This window comes from Chelonoidis abingdonii, chromosome 5 (genome assembly GCF_003597395.2).
Source record: "Chelonoidis abingdonii isolate Lonesome George chromosome 5, CheloAbing_2.0, whole genome shotgun sequence".
In the NCBI taxonomy this organism is placed as follows: Eukaryota; Metazoa; Chordata; order Testudines; family Testudinidae; genus Chelonoidis; species Chelonoidis abingdonii.
In genome coordinates this window covers 82,115,707-82,130,552 of record NC_133773.1, presented here as the reverse complement: position 1 = coordinate 82,130,552, position 14,846 = coordinate 82,115,707, and the positions used below count along the sequence as shown (strand labels likewise).

General features: G+C 43.4%; 1 protein-coding gene across 1 annotated transcript in view; it reads right to left on the bottom strand.

Moving 5' to 3' along the window:
- Positions 1-14,846, bottom strand: part of STOX2 (storkhead box 2) — a 242,163-nt gene that overhangs the window by 209,619 nt on the left and 17,698 nt on the right. The window lies entirely within an intron of this gene.

Sequence of the window (14,846 nt, the reverse complement as noted above, 5' to 3'; positions counted from 1 at the left end):
GCTGCATGGGAGAGACTAATCTGTTCTATTCAGGAGCTCCGTTACAGAACACCGAAATGCCAAAGCGTTTGAAAAAAAATCTCCAGATACACAAGCGCGCGTGCAAGCATACGGAAGCCAGACTCAAATGCGCTCCATGGAGGAGAGGGAGGGGTACTGAGGACTCCAGCTATCCCAGCAGTCACAGCAGTCTCTGAAAAGTATTTGCATTCTTGGCTGAGCTCCCACCAATGTCTGTAGGTTCAAGACACAGTGCCTGGCGTGGTTCAGTGAATAGCTACCTCCAGTTCTTTCCTCCCCGCCCACCCCCCGTGAAGAAAAGGGAAGACAGACAATTTTCTTGACTTTTTCAATGTCACCCTATGTAGCTGATGCTGCTGGTAGACGCGATGCTGCAGGCAGTGAAGAGCGAATCCGCTCCTCTCCCTTCTCACTCCGGTGGCTAGACGTGCAGTAGACTGTAACCGTCCTCATGAATATCAACATATTCGAACTAGGGTAACATTCCTGGTTAACTCCAGTAGATAGGGACAGAACGGCTATAACTAGTTCATCATAGAACTGGGGGCTTCGCCCCCTCCTTTCCTGCTGTAAAGAAAAGGATTCTGTTACTGCCTAAGATGTCATAGCAGCAAGCATGCTGGTTGCTCCTCTCCCCCACACGTGCTTAATGTTCCTGCCTGGACTAATCATACGCAGCGCGAGGCTGCCTCCCCCTCATTTTATCCTCACTAACAGTTGTTTCTTATTCCTGCATCTTTATACTTTCATGACAAATGGGCAGGACCACTGTCACGGTAGCGCCAGGAAGGGTTGGGGAGAAGGGGAAGCAACGGTGGAGTTGTTTGCAGGGCACCCCTGTGAATACCAGGTGGACAACGGAGCAGCTGTGCTCTTGATACACTGGTCCTCTAAATACACTTTGCCCCTTATTCTAGCAGGACTTGACTATTTTTAGAAACACCAAGGGAGGATTGACTTGGGGAGTCAATCCCAATTTTGCTTTTGCGTTGCGCCGCCGCCGATTTCAGCCAGGGCACTCATGGGTAGCGCTGGACAGTACAGAGGGGAGAGTAACCGTCATTTCCAATGCCAGTTTACTCCGGCAGTAGACGGTACAAGACGACTGGTAACCATCTCTGCTATCATGCAAAAAGCAAGTGAATGCGCTGTGTAAGCGCTGGAGTCATCCGCCTCTCTGTCCCGCATCCAGCACACATACAGTGCCGGAAAAAAAAACGCTGAATGGGGCTCCATGGTTGCCGTGCTAGCGTCTGCCAGGGCATCTCAGGGAAAAACGGCGCGAAGGTATTGTCAGCTGATGTTTTCCCGGAGGAAGGAAGGACTGACGACATTTACCAGAAGACCCCGCGACAAATAATGATTCAAATCCAGAATTGCAAGGTGCGGGAGAAGACTGCCCGGGAACTATGGTGATAAGCTACGCGGAAGATGCATACCCACAATTAACGCTTCAGAAATCAACCGGTTAGCCTCGGACCTGGCGTACAACACCGAATACTGTGCCTAAGTCTGGCACGTGAAATCGAATTTATAATATCAGTTTTATTAAAACGATTTTAGCTAATTCGATATTATCCCGTAGTGTAGACGTGGGCCTAGTGCAGGCAAATGGAAAGGAGCATAAACACTGCCAACTTAAGTGCAAGAGTGTAATAAGAAAAGCCAAAAAGGAGTTTTGGCTAGCCAAAAACTCCAAAGGATAATAAAATGTTTTGTTTAAGTATATCAGAGCGGGAAAGCCTGCTCTAAACAACCAGTGGGTCTCCTTGACGATCGAAATACAAAAGAGCGCTTAAAGATGATAAAGTCATTGCGGAGAAACTAAATGGATTCTTTGCTTCGTCTTCATGGCTGAGGATGGTTAGGGAGATTCCCCAAACCTGAGGCTGGCTTTTGTAGGGTGACATCTGAGGAACCGTCACAGATTGAAAGTGTCACTAAAGAGGGTTTTGGAGTTAATTGATAAACTCAATCATTAACAAGTCACCAGGACCAGATGGCATTTCACCCAAGGTTCTTGAAAGAACCAATGTGAAGTTGCGAACATTAACTAAGGTTTGTAACCTGTCCCTTTAAATCGGCTTCCAGTACCCAATGACTGGAAGTTAGCTAATGTAACGCCAATATTTAAAAAGGGCTCTAGAGGTGATCCCCGGCAAGTACAGGACCAGTAAGTCTTAAACGTCGGTAACTTGGGCAAATTAGTGGAAACAATAGATAGATTAAATGGTTCAACACATTAGAAAAACAAACTTTGAGAGCAATATGTCAACAGGTTTCTGTAAAGGGAAATCGTGTCGTTACTAATCAGAGTTCTTTCGAAGGTGTCAACAAAACATGTGGACAAGGGGCGATCAAAGTCGGACACAGTGTACTTCGATTTCCAGAAGCCTTTGGAACAAGGTCTCTCACCAAAGGCTCTTACATAAATTAAGCTGTCATGGACAAAAGGGAAGGTCCTTTCATAGGACTGAGAACTGTTAAAAGACAGGGAACAAAGGAGGAATTAATGGGTAAATTCTCAGAAATGGGAGAGGGTTACTTAGTGTGTTCCCACAGGGTCACTCCTAGGACCAATCCTATTACAATTTATTCGTAATGATCCTGGAAAAAGGGGTAAACAGTGAGGTGCAAGTTTGCAGATGAATACTCAACTACTCAAGAGAGATAAGACAAAGCAGATTTGAAGAACTTCAAAAAAGATCTGCACAAAACTAAGTGATTGGGCCATACAAAAATGGCAAATCAAATTTCATGTGGATAAATGTAAAGTATGCACATTGAAAAATACCTCAACTATACATACAACTATATGGTGGGCTAATTAGGCTACAAATGAGTCAGGAAAAAAGATGTGGCATCATCGTGTAGTTTCCTGAAGATGTCCACGCAGTGTGCAGAGGCCGTCCAAAAAAGCAAACAGGATATAGGATCATTAAAAGGGATACAGAATAAGAACTGAGAATATATTTTGCCCTTACATAATCCATGGTATGCCCACATCTTGAATACTGTGTACAGATGTTGGTCTCCTCACCTCAAAAAAGATAACACTGCTCTAGCAGCCAAATGCTTCTGGAAGATAAAATGTAGTCAAACTTTACTAATTCTGGGTCACTGGAACGAAAATGATGCTTAATGTGTTGAATGGCTGTAGTCTAGCTGTTGGGCTCCAGACTAACACAGTGGAAATCTCCTGGCACTGTTGATGTTAGGGCCTTCCATGTTCCGTGACCGTCAAAAGGATCTTGTCCCATTCTTCTTCATGGAAGAGGGATGATCTGTAGCTGCAACAACATTGATGGGGCTGATGCAAGCCCTCAACATCGTTCAATCACAGATGAGTGGAGACTGTTCATTGATTACATCGAAGACAAGTCTTAAAGCTGTTTTGCTGCACAATGGCAATGTTTGCCATCAATACCATGGTCATTGCAGTCCATATGAAGGAAACGCTATGACAACATGAAACAACTTTGAAGGTGCGTATACTATGACTCATCACTGCAGCTCTGTGGCATTTGAAGGTTGCTGCTCTCTTGCTTGGTTGCAGGACTGGATACACAAAGTACTGCTTGTTTTCTCTGCGAGATGGATAGTCGTGCAAGAGATTCCACAGCTTACATCAGAAAGATTGGCCACATCCGACAGTCATTGGAAGCCTGGGAGGAAAAGTGTTCAGCATCCACCACTTGTTGAATCAAGGAGATTTGTTACCTACCTTACAGCATCAAGCTGCGGTCTGATGAAGAACGTGTCCAAGCGCCATTGACAAACACAAGCCAGCCTTTCAAATACCTCCGCGGAAATTTCCAAGGTTAAGTGAAGCTAAGATAAAGGAAGGTTGTCTTTGTTGGTCCTCAGATTTCGTGAACTTCTCAAGAATGATGCATTTGACCATGCACTGTGTGGGCAAAGAAAAGACGGCATGGAAGAGCCTTCCAGTTAGTGGCAATAAATTTCTCAGAAAACAACAAGGCAGACAATACAGGTTGTTGCTGGAAAGCCTCCTCAAGGCATACAAAAGCCTTGGTTGCAACATGTACTAAGATACATTTTTTGCACTCTCATCTAGATTTTTTCCACCGAACTGCCGAGCAGTGAGCGACGAGCACAGTGAGCGATTTTCACCAGGACATGAGTGCTAACCTAGGGAGAAATTCGCTTCTCAATGGTCGCACATGCGCAGCCCATTGGCATGACTTGAAGATCCTTTAGTCTGCATGTACGGAATCGATGAACTAAGCACCGATAGTATCGCGTATCTAATGAATACCAATGAACAAGCCCGAGAAGCGCCAAGTTAGACACTGAATAGGAACTTAAACTATGTACTATAATCAGCTTTTTGCCTTTTGAATTTCATAATAAATTTTATTCATATAACCCTTTTGCTGTATTTTAAAGTGTTACATAAACAGGACAGGTGAAATATTATCCATATAAAGCAACCATAAACATGAAAAGACCTGGGTTTTTACAATTTATGATTAAAACTCTACTATTCTACCAATATACATAGAGCATAAAATGTAAATAACCTGAATATGTTAGAACAGGAGCCAAATCAGTTGTTTTAATTGTCATATTTGAATTCAGCACACAAAATACATAATAAATACCACATTTTATCTCTGAAGCAGACAACTCTCAATAAATTGTAGACCAGTGTAATCTAAGCCACTAGAAAAGTTCAAGAAAAGGGCAACTAAAATGATTAGGGGTTTGGAACGGTCCCCTAACAAGGAAAGATTAAACAGGCTAGCGACTCTCATCTGGAAAAGAGGAGACTAAGGGGATGATATGATAGAGGTAATATATAAATCATGAGTTGATGTGGAGAATAGTGGATAAGGAAAAGTTATTTACTTACTCCCATAATACAATACAAGAACTAGGGGTCACCAAATGAAATTAATAGGTAGCAGGTTTAAAACAAATAAAAGGAAGTTCTTCTTCACGCAACGCACAGTCAACTTGTGGAACTCCTTACCTGAGGAGGTTGTGAAGGCTAGGACTATAACAGTGTTTAAAAGAGAACTGGATAAATTCATGGCGGTTAAGTCCATAAATGGCTATTAGCCAGGATGGGTAAAGAATGGTGTCCTTAGCCTCTGATCATCAGAGGATGGAGATGGATGGCAGGAGAGAGATCACTTGATCATTGCCTGTTAGGTTCACTCCCTCTGTGGCACCTGGCATTGACCACTGTTGGTAGACAGGATACTGGGCTAGATGGACCTTTGGTCTGACCCGGTACAGCCGTTCTTATGAGTGAAATGGAAAGGTCAGCAGCTAGACAGAAGATCAAGAAGAAGAGTTTTGCTCACATCTAGAGGGATGAGTGCGAAGAAAAAGTAATGTTGAAAACAGAACCCTGAAGTCAGGTAGCAGGTATGTGAAGGAAGAAGCAAGTTTTAGTGTAGCTACTTTGTTTTAAGGTGTGAATATATTTGCCTTCATATGTCAGGTTAACATCATGAGAGCCTAAAACATTCCAACAAATTCACCTTCTCACCCCTCTCAAGAGAAAAGGTTTCTGGCCATATCCCTTTTATATGCCACATTATGATTTTCTCTTTCAATGTCACATAATACTGAGGCCTGAAGCAACCTAGTGACCAGTTTCAAAAAAAAAAAGGTTCTGTGTTTATTTCCATACTTTGTAAGTGGCTGACATGAACAATAATGTTCATTATTTCCTGCAATTATTACCAGATTTCACACCCTTTCCTCTCAGTTATGAGAAACTGAGCCCTTTCCCTTCCTCAACAACATAAACTTTTCTGAACTCATAGCTGGTTTCCTTCCTTGCTGGAGATCTACACAGAGCAGATGCTCTTTGGGTTTCTGGTCTTGTCTTGAAAATTCCAATTCCTCCTTACGTTGCCCAAGGAAAGATTTTTACTTTTATTTGTGATATAACTTAGCCTAAATCCTTTCATTTGTTTAAGGAAAATAATTCACAGGAAGATTTATGGAGTTTTTATACAGACACTACAAATGCACCTCTATAGCATGCCATTGTGATCCAGCTATTGAACACAACTGAACACAATAGCAAGACCCAGAATAGCTAGCCCGCCAAATTATGCAAACAACTGATTAAAGCAACTATCAAAATATCAGAGACAGAGGCCCAATACACTTCCTGCCTCACATGACTTTTTCCTTTTACTCATTAAGCTAGACATAATACCTTGTCCAGAGCTTGCTTGGCAGCTAATAGACACTTGGTATTTGTTAAAATATTTAGTAAAACTCTCCCCTTCTAAAATGTGATCCTAATTTACATCTTTACAGACATGTGACCTCATTCAGAGTCAAAGGTTGGTTCTTTTCACTAAGTCTTTACTAAATTCTGGCAGAATGCCACAATTTCCCAATCACAAGTAATAATGTTGTACCTTTGTGGATACTGAAGGCCAAACTGTCACCCTCTCTCAGTAAAGGGGGTTTTATTTTAGTCACTGACTTCTTGATAAAATCAGGATGCTAAAATATTTATCATCTTTTTGATGATAGAACAAATGATTTTGGGGGGATGGTCATTCCATCCATGGGAATGTGGTTTCCATTATTTTAAATCCACTAACCAGAAGAGACAGGCTTTTCCACCCTTTTCTTAATACTACAGTACTTTGCATTTCTATGATGTCCTTAATCCATAGATCTTCCAGTAATTTACAAACAAGGAACCACAGAGTGCCACTGATTTTTAATTAGAGCTCGCGATTAACTCCCATATGGAGCTCTGATTTTTAAAAACACCAAGGGTAGGATACAGGCCAAGGAATTAAGTATTATTTTTTTAAGAATATATTTAAAATTAAAATATAACAATAAGAAACCAGTTTGGCCATTTCTTGTCTTTTCCAATGGATTTTTTAGAAGGGGTTAGGAGGTACCAGATGAGTATACAACACATAGCGTTTCTCAAAGTGGAGGATGTGAAGGAATAGCTAGGAGGGGCATGGATGTGTATGGAAAATGTGGAAGATGCATCATTTAAGATGGGTTGGCCTTTAATACCACATGGCAGCATATAATTTTCGTGAAGGGAGCTGAACTTTCAAAAATATGGAAAATGCAGCAGCAGACCTGGATTTTACATACTTAACAGAACCCCTTTAACCAACTGTTTCTGAAAATCAGGAAGATCTGGGTTATAAGGGATTATCCTCTGTCCTAAATCTGTGGCCAGTTGACCCCTTTTGCACATTTAGACCAAGAATTAGTGATCTGATTTTAAAAAGTGTTGAATATCCAGCTATTCCCGTTGTATTTAGAAGCCTAAATATGGATTTAGAAGCCTGACTTTAGTGTCCTATTTTTGAAAATCTTGGTTTGAATAGTTTTTTTGCTACAGTAGATAGTGATTTTCTATTCACTGTATGCCTATATATTTTAATTCAAATATTAAAAGTCTGACCACTCTCCCTAAAAAAAAGTGAGGATACTCAGAATTAAAGCAAAAACTATGAGTTCTGTTTCTCAAGTTGGACCTACATTTTGCAGTATAAGTGGCACACAATATAAATAAAAAAATCCAGATAAACAAACCATCCAACAAACTTGTATCTTGGCATGGAAGATCAGTTACCAGAAGAAGTTTCAGCCTTAACTGTGAACTTCCTTTTTTCCAGTTGACAATCTGAATCACAATTTTTTTTTTTTTATTTTATTTTTTTTTTAAACTCCCTCAGCTCCATGACTGCCCACTGGAAGACGTTCCCAGGATCTCTGCCTCCGACTCCGCCGCCCATTGTACCCTCTAATTCCAATATCGAGCAGAAGTTAGGAGCTCCACCTGCACAATTGTGGAGGGGAGGGAAGGTGCAGTGTGACACTGACTATTCAGATGCAGTCCATACAATGAAAAAGTTTAAGAATCTCTGCCCTGCTAAGCCATACGGAGGTTGCGCCAGTCATGACCTTCTTTATAGCTACATGGGATCTACAGATAAAAAACAACCCATACTTTACTGTTGTGTCTTTTGCTCTTCACACAATAAAAACAATACCAAGAATCTATATGGACACAGCTGGGTCCAAATAACTGTGGTCATTAATGATAGACACGCATGCCAGGCCTCACTACATACATGCTGCTACTCTCGTTTCAGGCGGGTTCTACAGGAACCGTGCAACGGCTCTACCACTTAAAAAGCTTTCACGCACAGGTCCTGTGCAAATCATCAAACATCATCATCATACCACCCAAGTCCTGTGGCGATGGGGGAGGGGAAAAGCGACAGGTGGAGGTTACCACTGGGAGTCATAGTCCCAATCCTGCACGCAAGCGGCCTGTGGTTAGGTGGTCGTCCAGGTCTGTACTTGGGGCAGCAGAGTTGCCTGGCAGCATCCCAGGCGTCTGAGCAGCCCTCTTTAGGACAGTGCTGCTCACCCTAGTAAGGGAGGGGCCTAGAAAAGGTGGCCTAAAAATTGCCTGCCCTACAACAGCTGGCCAGCAAGCCGCGGCTGGCAGTTTAACCCAATCTGCGGCTGAAACCAAAAGAAAAATTTGAGAAAAAAAACTTACCATTGGTGTATGGAATGTTCGTACCCTCATGGATCGAGAAGCTGTTGCAAGACCTGAGAGAAGGACAGCTCACTGCTCACGAACTAGCCCGCTACTACACTGATATAGCCGCATTAAGCGAAACAAAATTGCCTGGGGTAGGTTTCTTGAGCGAACCAGGAAGTGGTTACACCGTCTTCTGGAAGGGTAAGACTGAGACAGAGGACAGAATACTTGGAGTTGATCTGGCAATAAAAACTTCATTGATGCATCAACTCCCAAACCTTCCAGTTGGTATCAATGAAAGATTGCTGAAACTATGCTTCCCACTAAATGCCAAACATCATGCCACATCATTAGTGCATATGCACCCACTCTAACATGCTCTGACAACTTAAAGGAACAATTCTATGAAGATCTCGACAGACTGATCAAGGCCACACCTGTAACATACAAACTACTTGTACTTGGAGATTTCAACGCCCGAGTCGGGACTCACAACAAGAACTGGAAAAGAGTAACCGGGCCACATGGTATAGGCAAAATGAACAGCAATGGACTACTCCTTTTGAGCCTTTGGAAATGTTCTGAAAATGACCTGACCATTACCAACACTCTGTTCCGACAAACGGATAAATACAAAACGACGTGGATGCACCCTACGTCCAAACAGTGGCATCTGATAGATTATGCCATTGTCAGAAGGCGAGACATCCGAGACGTAATGATCACCAAAGTAATGCAAGGCACAGAGTGCTGGACAGACCACAGATTAGTCAGGACGTCTCTCCAACTTTACATCGCTCCCTCTCAGCACAATCGCCCTAAGCATGTGAGACCTGCTTTCAAACATAGCCAAACTGAAGGATGCTCAATGTTTCAACAACTTTCAGAAGAGTCTTGATGACAAACTGACATCCCACGGACAACTGATCGGTACTGCAACCGAAAAGTGGGACCAGTTTAAGCAGATGGTGACTGACACAGCAATAACATCTTTTCTTTGATCCAAGAGAACACATCAGGATTGGTTTGATGAGAACCAAGAAGAAATATGCTCAGCTCTGGAAGTAAAGAGAAAAGCCTTTATCAAATGGCAGAATGATCCCTCCTCAGTCTCCAAACAGGACCATTTCAAGTACCTTCAGAGCAAAATACAGAAAGACCTCCATCAGATACTAGACAACTGGTGGGAGAGCAAAAGTCAAAGAAATTGAGCACTATGCTGAGACCACAACTCAAAGATGTTCTTCAGTGCTATTAAGACTGTCTATGAACCTTCTAAACTAAGGACCACCCCACTGCTCTCATCAGACAACACAACGCTGATTAAAGATAAAGAAGGCGTCAACGAAAGATGGCGAGAACACTTAGCAACCTTCTCAATAGACCATTAGCCATGAAAAATAATGTCCTCAATGAAATTCCACAAGCAGCCTGCTCTGACAGATCTTGACTCTCCGCCCACTATAGATGAGATTAAGAAAAGCTTATTAGCCAGATGAGTTCAGGAAAAGCTCCTGGAAAAGATGGGATACCAGCAGAGATATACAAAGCAGCAGGGTCCAGCAGCACTAGCAGCATTCCACAGCGTGATGATCATCAGCATCTGGGAGGATGAAAACATACCACAGGACCTCCACGACGCTACTATTGTCTCTCTTTTCAAGAACAAAGGCAGCAAAGCAGAATGTGGAAATTATAGAGGCATATCCCTCCTCTCCGTTGGAGGGAAAAATCACCACCTGCATCATCTTATATGCCTAATAGCCCAATAGCCAGTATTTCCAAGGCAAATCTACCTGATAGTCAATGTGGTTTTCAACCTGGCCGGAGCACAGTCAACGTGGTGTTTGCTGTCAGACAAATACAAGAGAAGTGCATTGAACAGAACATGCACCTGTATGCTGTCTTCATAGATCTGACACAGGCATTTGATACCGTCAACAGGGAAGCCCTTTGGACTATTCTAACAAGACTTGGCTGCCCAAGAAAATTTGTCCAGATTATACGCCTTTTTCATGACAGCATGACAGGCGAAGTATTGTCTGATGGAGCCACATCTGCCCCCTTCAACATCACCAACGGCGTGAAACAAGGATGTGTTCTCGCTCCTGTCTTATTTAATCTGTCCTTTGCATGCGTCCTCAACCATGCAATGAAAGATCTGGATTGAGATATATATTTGAAATACTGGCACGATGGTTCACTTTTTGACCTCCGTCTCCTGAATGCCAGGACTATGACAGTGCAGAAACTCCTCCTTAAGGCACTTTTTGCCACACTTGTGCCCTCATGGCTCACACTGAAAATGATCTTCAGCACATTGTCAACACGTTTGCCGAGGCCTCACAACTCTTCAGACTAACTATCAGCCTCGGAAAGACAGAAGTCCTCCATCAACCTGTACCTGGACCAAATGCTTCTGTCTCAAGTATCTCCACTGATGGCACTCAGCTTAAAGTAGTGGAGAACTTTAAATATCTGGGTAGTGTCATAACCAGTGATGGATCACTGGATATTCATGCATTGATCTCATTATCCAAAGCAAGCCAGGCACTTGCCAATCTGCATGTCAAAGTTTTAAACCATCCAGATGTCAGCAAAACTGCTTGTGCACAGAGCTGCTGTTCTTTCATCTCTTTTGTACCGGTGTGAAATATGGACACTATATAGGCGTCACATCAAGCAGCTCGAAACATTCCACGTGCGTTGCCTCCGCAACATCATGAAGATTCGCTGGCAAGACAAAGTGCCCGATCTTGAGGTCCTCAAAAGAGCCCAGATGACAAGCATCGAAATGATGATCATGAAGTCACACCTACGTTGGACCAGTCATGTCAGCCGCATGGATGCCAACAGAATCCCCTACCAGCTTCTGTATGGTGAGCTCTCCCAGGGCATCCGGCATATAGGTCGTCCATGGAAATGTTACAAGGACACCATCAAAGCCAATTTGCAGTATAGCAGTATCAAACCCAGCGACCTTGAGGACGCCACCAACAACAGAACACAGTGGCATGCAACAGTCAGGAATATCTGCATCGCCTTTGAGGAAGACCGCTGCCAGCGTCTACAAGAGGAACGCAAACGACGTCACAGAGCACCAGCAGAGCACAACCCACTGACTGTGAACTTCCTATGCACCATCTGCAGCCAAATGTGCACCTCTAGAATTGGTTTGAATAGCCATCAGAGCGCACACCATGAGACCAACAATAGATGATTTACTCAGATTTGTCATCATTGGATCAATGGACTACCAAGAAGACCATCAAGAAAAATGCAAAGATTTTGCCAGTTCCTCGCACGCCATACATAAAGCTTTACAATGTAGAACACACTGAATTTTTGCATTATGTTCTTATAAAACTTTTCTACCTGATTATACTTAAGATTCCAATAATTGGAAGGCCTCAGTAGAAGGTTGTTTTGTTTTTATTCTATCACATCTTTTAAAACCCAGCTGACCCAAAGAGCAGGAGGCAAGGCTAGCAGTAGCCCAAAAAGTGAGACATGGCAGTCATGCAGGCAAAAAACTGATGGTGTACATTTAGAAGAGCACAGTTTGGAAAAGGTGCACTTGGGAACATGCTCTGCTTTGCCATTATGCTGCAGTTCTTCAAAGGAACAGGAGAAACTCCACAAGATGGAGGAAGAGCCAGCCTGTGACAGAGTGCAGGGTGCAAACGGGTGAGCCTGCACTCTGACCACTCAGATATTAATTAGTTCTCCTGGAGAAGGCTGATGGGGGTAATTAGTCAATCAGACTGCCTGGCTGAGCCAATTACCCGATCGGACCAGGGCTGATAGAGGCATAGCGAGGACAAGAAAGGGAAAGAGCGGGGAACAGGGCTAGCTGAGCCTAGCCACTCAGAGTACAGAGACCTCTGCTCCTCTGAGCCCCTTGTGAGAGGGCCAAAAGCTAGGTTAACACTGTAAATGGCCTGTTGCACAGGGCTTGTTGTGAAAAGGGTGGAGGGGACTTAAAATAAAAGGACACGGTCAAGGTGCAACCATGGAAGTCTGTGCAGTTTCTGCAGGGAGGAAGCAGGAGAGGAGCAATGCCCTATGGTGGTCAAGGTTCTGATTGGGGGGGGAAAAAAAACCACAGATGTTATCCTAAAGACTCCGTGCACCTGACATGCCAAAATGTTACATCATACCTAGAAAATGTGCAATTTTCATAATATGACTCTTCCTCTTTCAGGTACTTATTCTGCTGTTGAAAAACTAACAAAGTTGACATTTAAGTTGTCATCACTGGGCTTCAGAGTTAGCACACTCTGCTTCAGGGAGTGTTAAGTAGGTCACACCTTCCACTATTATTGTCTACAAACTCAAGCCCACATCTTTGTACCAGTTTTCACCGAGATCACTTTAAAAAATTATCTTCACAACCATAATGCTCAGGTATTTAATTTTTATGGATGTCAAGAGGAATGTCACCTAGGAAAAGTATCTAATGGTTTGGCCCTCTCCACACACACCGGTGGGGTGGAGGTGTAATCTCATGCTTTTTTTTAAGCCTGTCCTGCACTCTAAAGTAAAAAAAAAAAAAAAATAAGTCCTATATTCTTTCCCTCCCCTTTGTCTGCTGCATCTTTCCTTCATTTCACTAGCAGCCCAATCCAATTCTTACTCTCAGTGGAAAAATTCCCCTCTGACTGAAGCAAGAGCTGGATCACACTACAGGATGGAGAATTCAGCATGCATCCAGCTTTGCCTCCTCCTGCAGCCCACTTTTCTGGATTTTCTGGCTGTAACTAAACCCTTTCCAGATGCATCAAGTCATAATGTGGCAAGCTAAGGAGGCAGCTACTTACCCATTCTATCCCCAAGTCAATGAAAGGAGAAGAGATTGTTACCCGAAATTGGGCCAGTTAGTAAGCTTAGGGAGGACTAATGACCCACCAGAGTTTGGTTGGGTCGGCAGAAAGCAACACGTTCATTATACTGATAGTTAAGCTCAAAAGAAGGGGTGGGGGTATCACACTCTCATACTCACGCTCCCAGGACAGGCATAGCTCTGGAGATGTCAGGATCTTTCAAGGTAAGTGTCCTACAGTGCAGCGATGGACAGTGCGGTGAAGATAACTCTTCCTGAGGCATGATGAAATGCGGTGAACCACTGGCCAGGTGGTCTCGGCGAAGGGCCTTCACAGGAGGTATAATATTGTGAGTGCACTCCTGAGCACATGGCCCCTTCCTCTTTTAAGGACCTGCTCCTATGGCCTGCAACTAGAGATGATTTGGCAGCGTCTGGTTGGTCACACTCCACCTCGGACAGTGTCCAGGCAGTGTCCATGCATTTGGCTTGTGATCACTGCCTAGTCAGAGAGCCAGACATCTTGTCTACCTGGGAGTTCTTTTGATCTTCTAGCTGCTCAAGCAGCCCATTCATCCCACAAGCATTTCAGGAGGGAGGGGGAGGGGGAAAGCCACTTCACAGGTATTCAAAGAGAGAGAGGAAACAAAAGGGGTGTGTGTGAAGGTGTAACAGACCTTTTGAGCATACAGGTTATACATAGCATACAGATCATTGCTGCTCCTACAACAGAGATATCCTCTATAACAGAGACTCAAGCGACTTGACAAAGTTGACAGGGTTAAAGCAGCAGACAATCCTGTGGCACCTTACAGACTAACAGACGTTTTGGATCATGAGCTTTCGTGGGTGAATACCCACAGAAAACCTAACAGATCAGTCCACACCATCTAACCGGTTCATTCACCTGCACGTTCCACCAATGTAATATATGCCATCAGTATGCCAGCAATGCCCTCCTCTGCTATTGTACATCTGGCCAGCTGGACTAGTCTCTACCGAAAAAAGTGGATATATTGGACACAAATTCATGATTATTTAGATGGCAATATTACCAAAAAACCCTGTAGGAGAGCACCTTTCAATTCTTCCCCCTGGGCCACGTTATAGCAGAAAAAAAAAAAAAACCCCCTTAGCTGGCCATCCTGGCAGCAAAAAAAAACTTCAGGACCAGATCTTCAAAGAGAAACTGCTGTAGCTTCAATTCCATCTGCAAATTTGACACCATCAACTCAGGGGTTGTAAAAAAGACTGTGAATGGCCTTGCCGCCAACCTACAGAAACGTTTTCTCCCTCCTAGTGGTTTTTCACACCTCCAACTGGCTAGAACAGGGCCTTCATCCTCCCTGATTGAACTAACTCCCTCGTTTAATAAATTCTTTTTTTTGGTTTTGTAGCTTGGCTTGGCTAGCATATATGTTATACCTGGCCCCTTGGAAAATTTCCATACATTTTGTCTGACGGAAGTGGGGC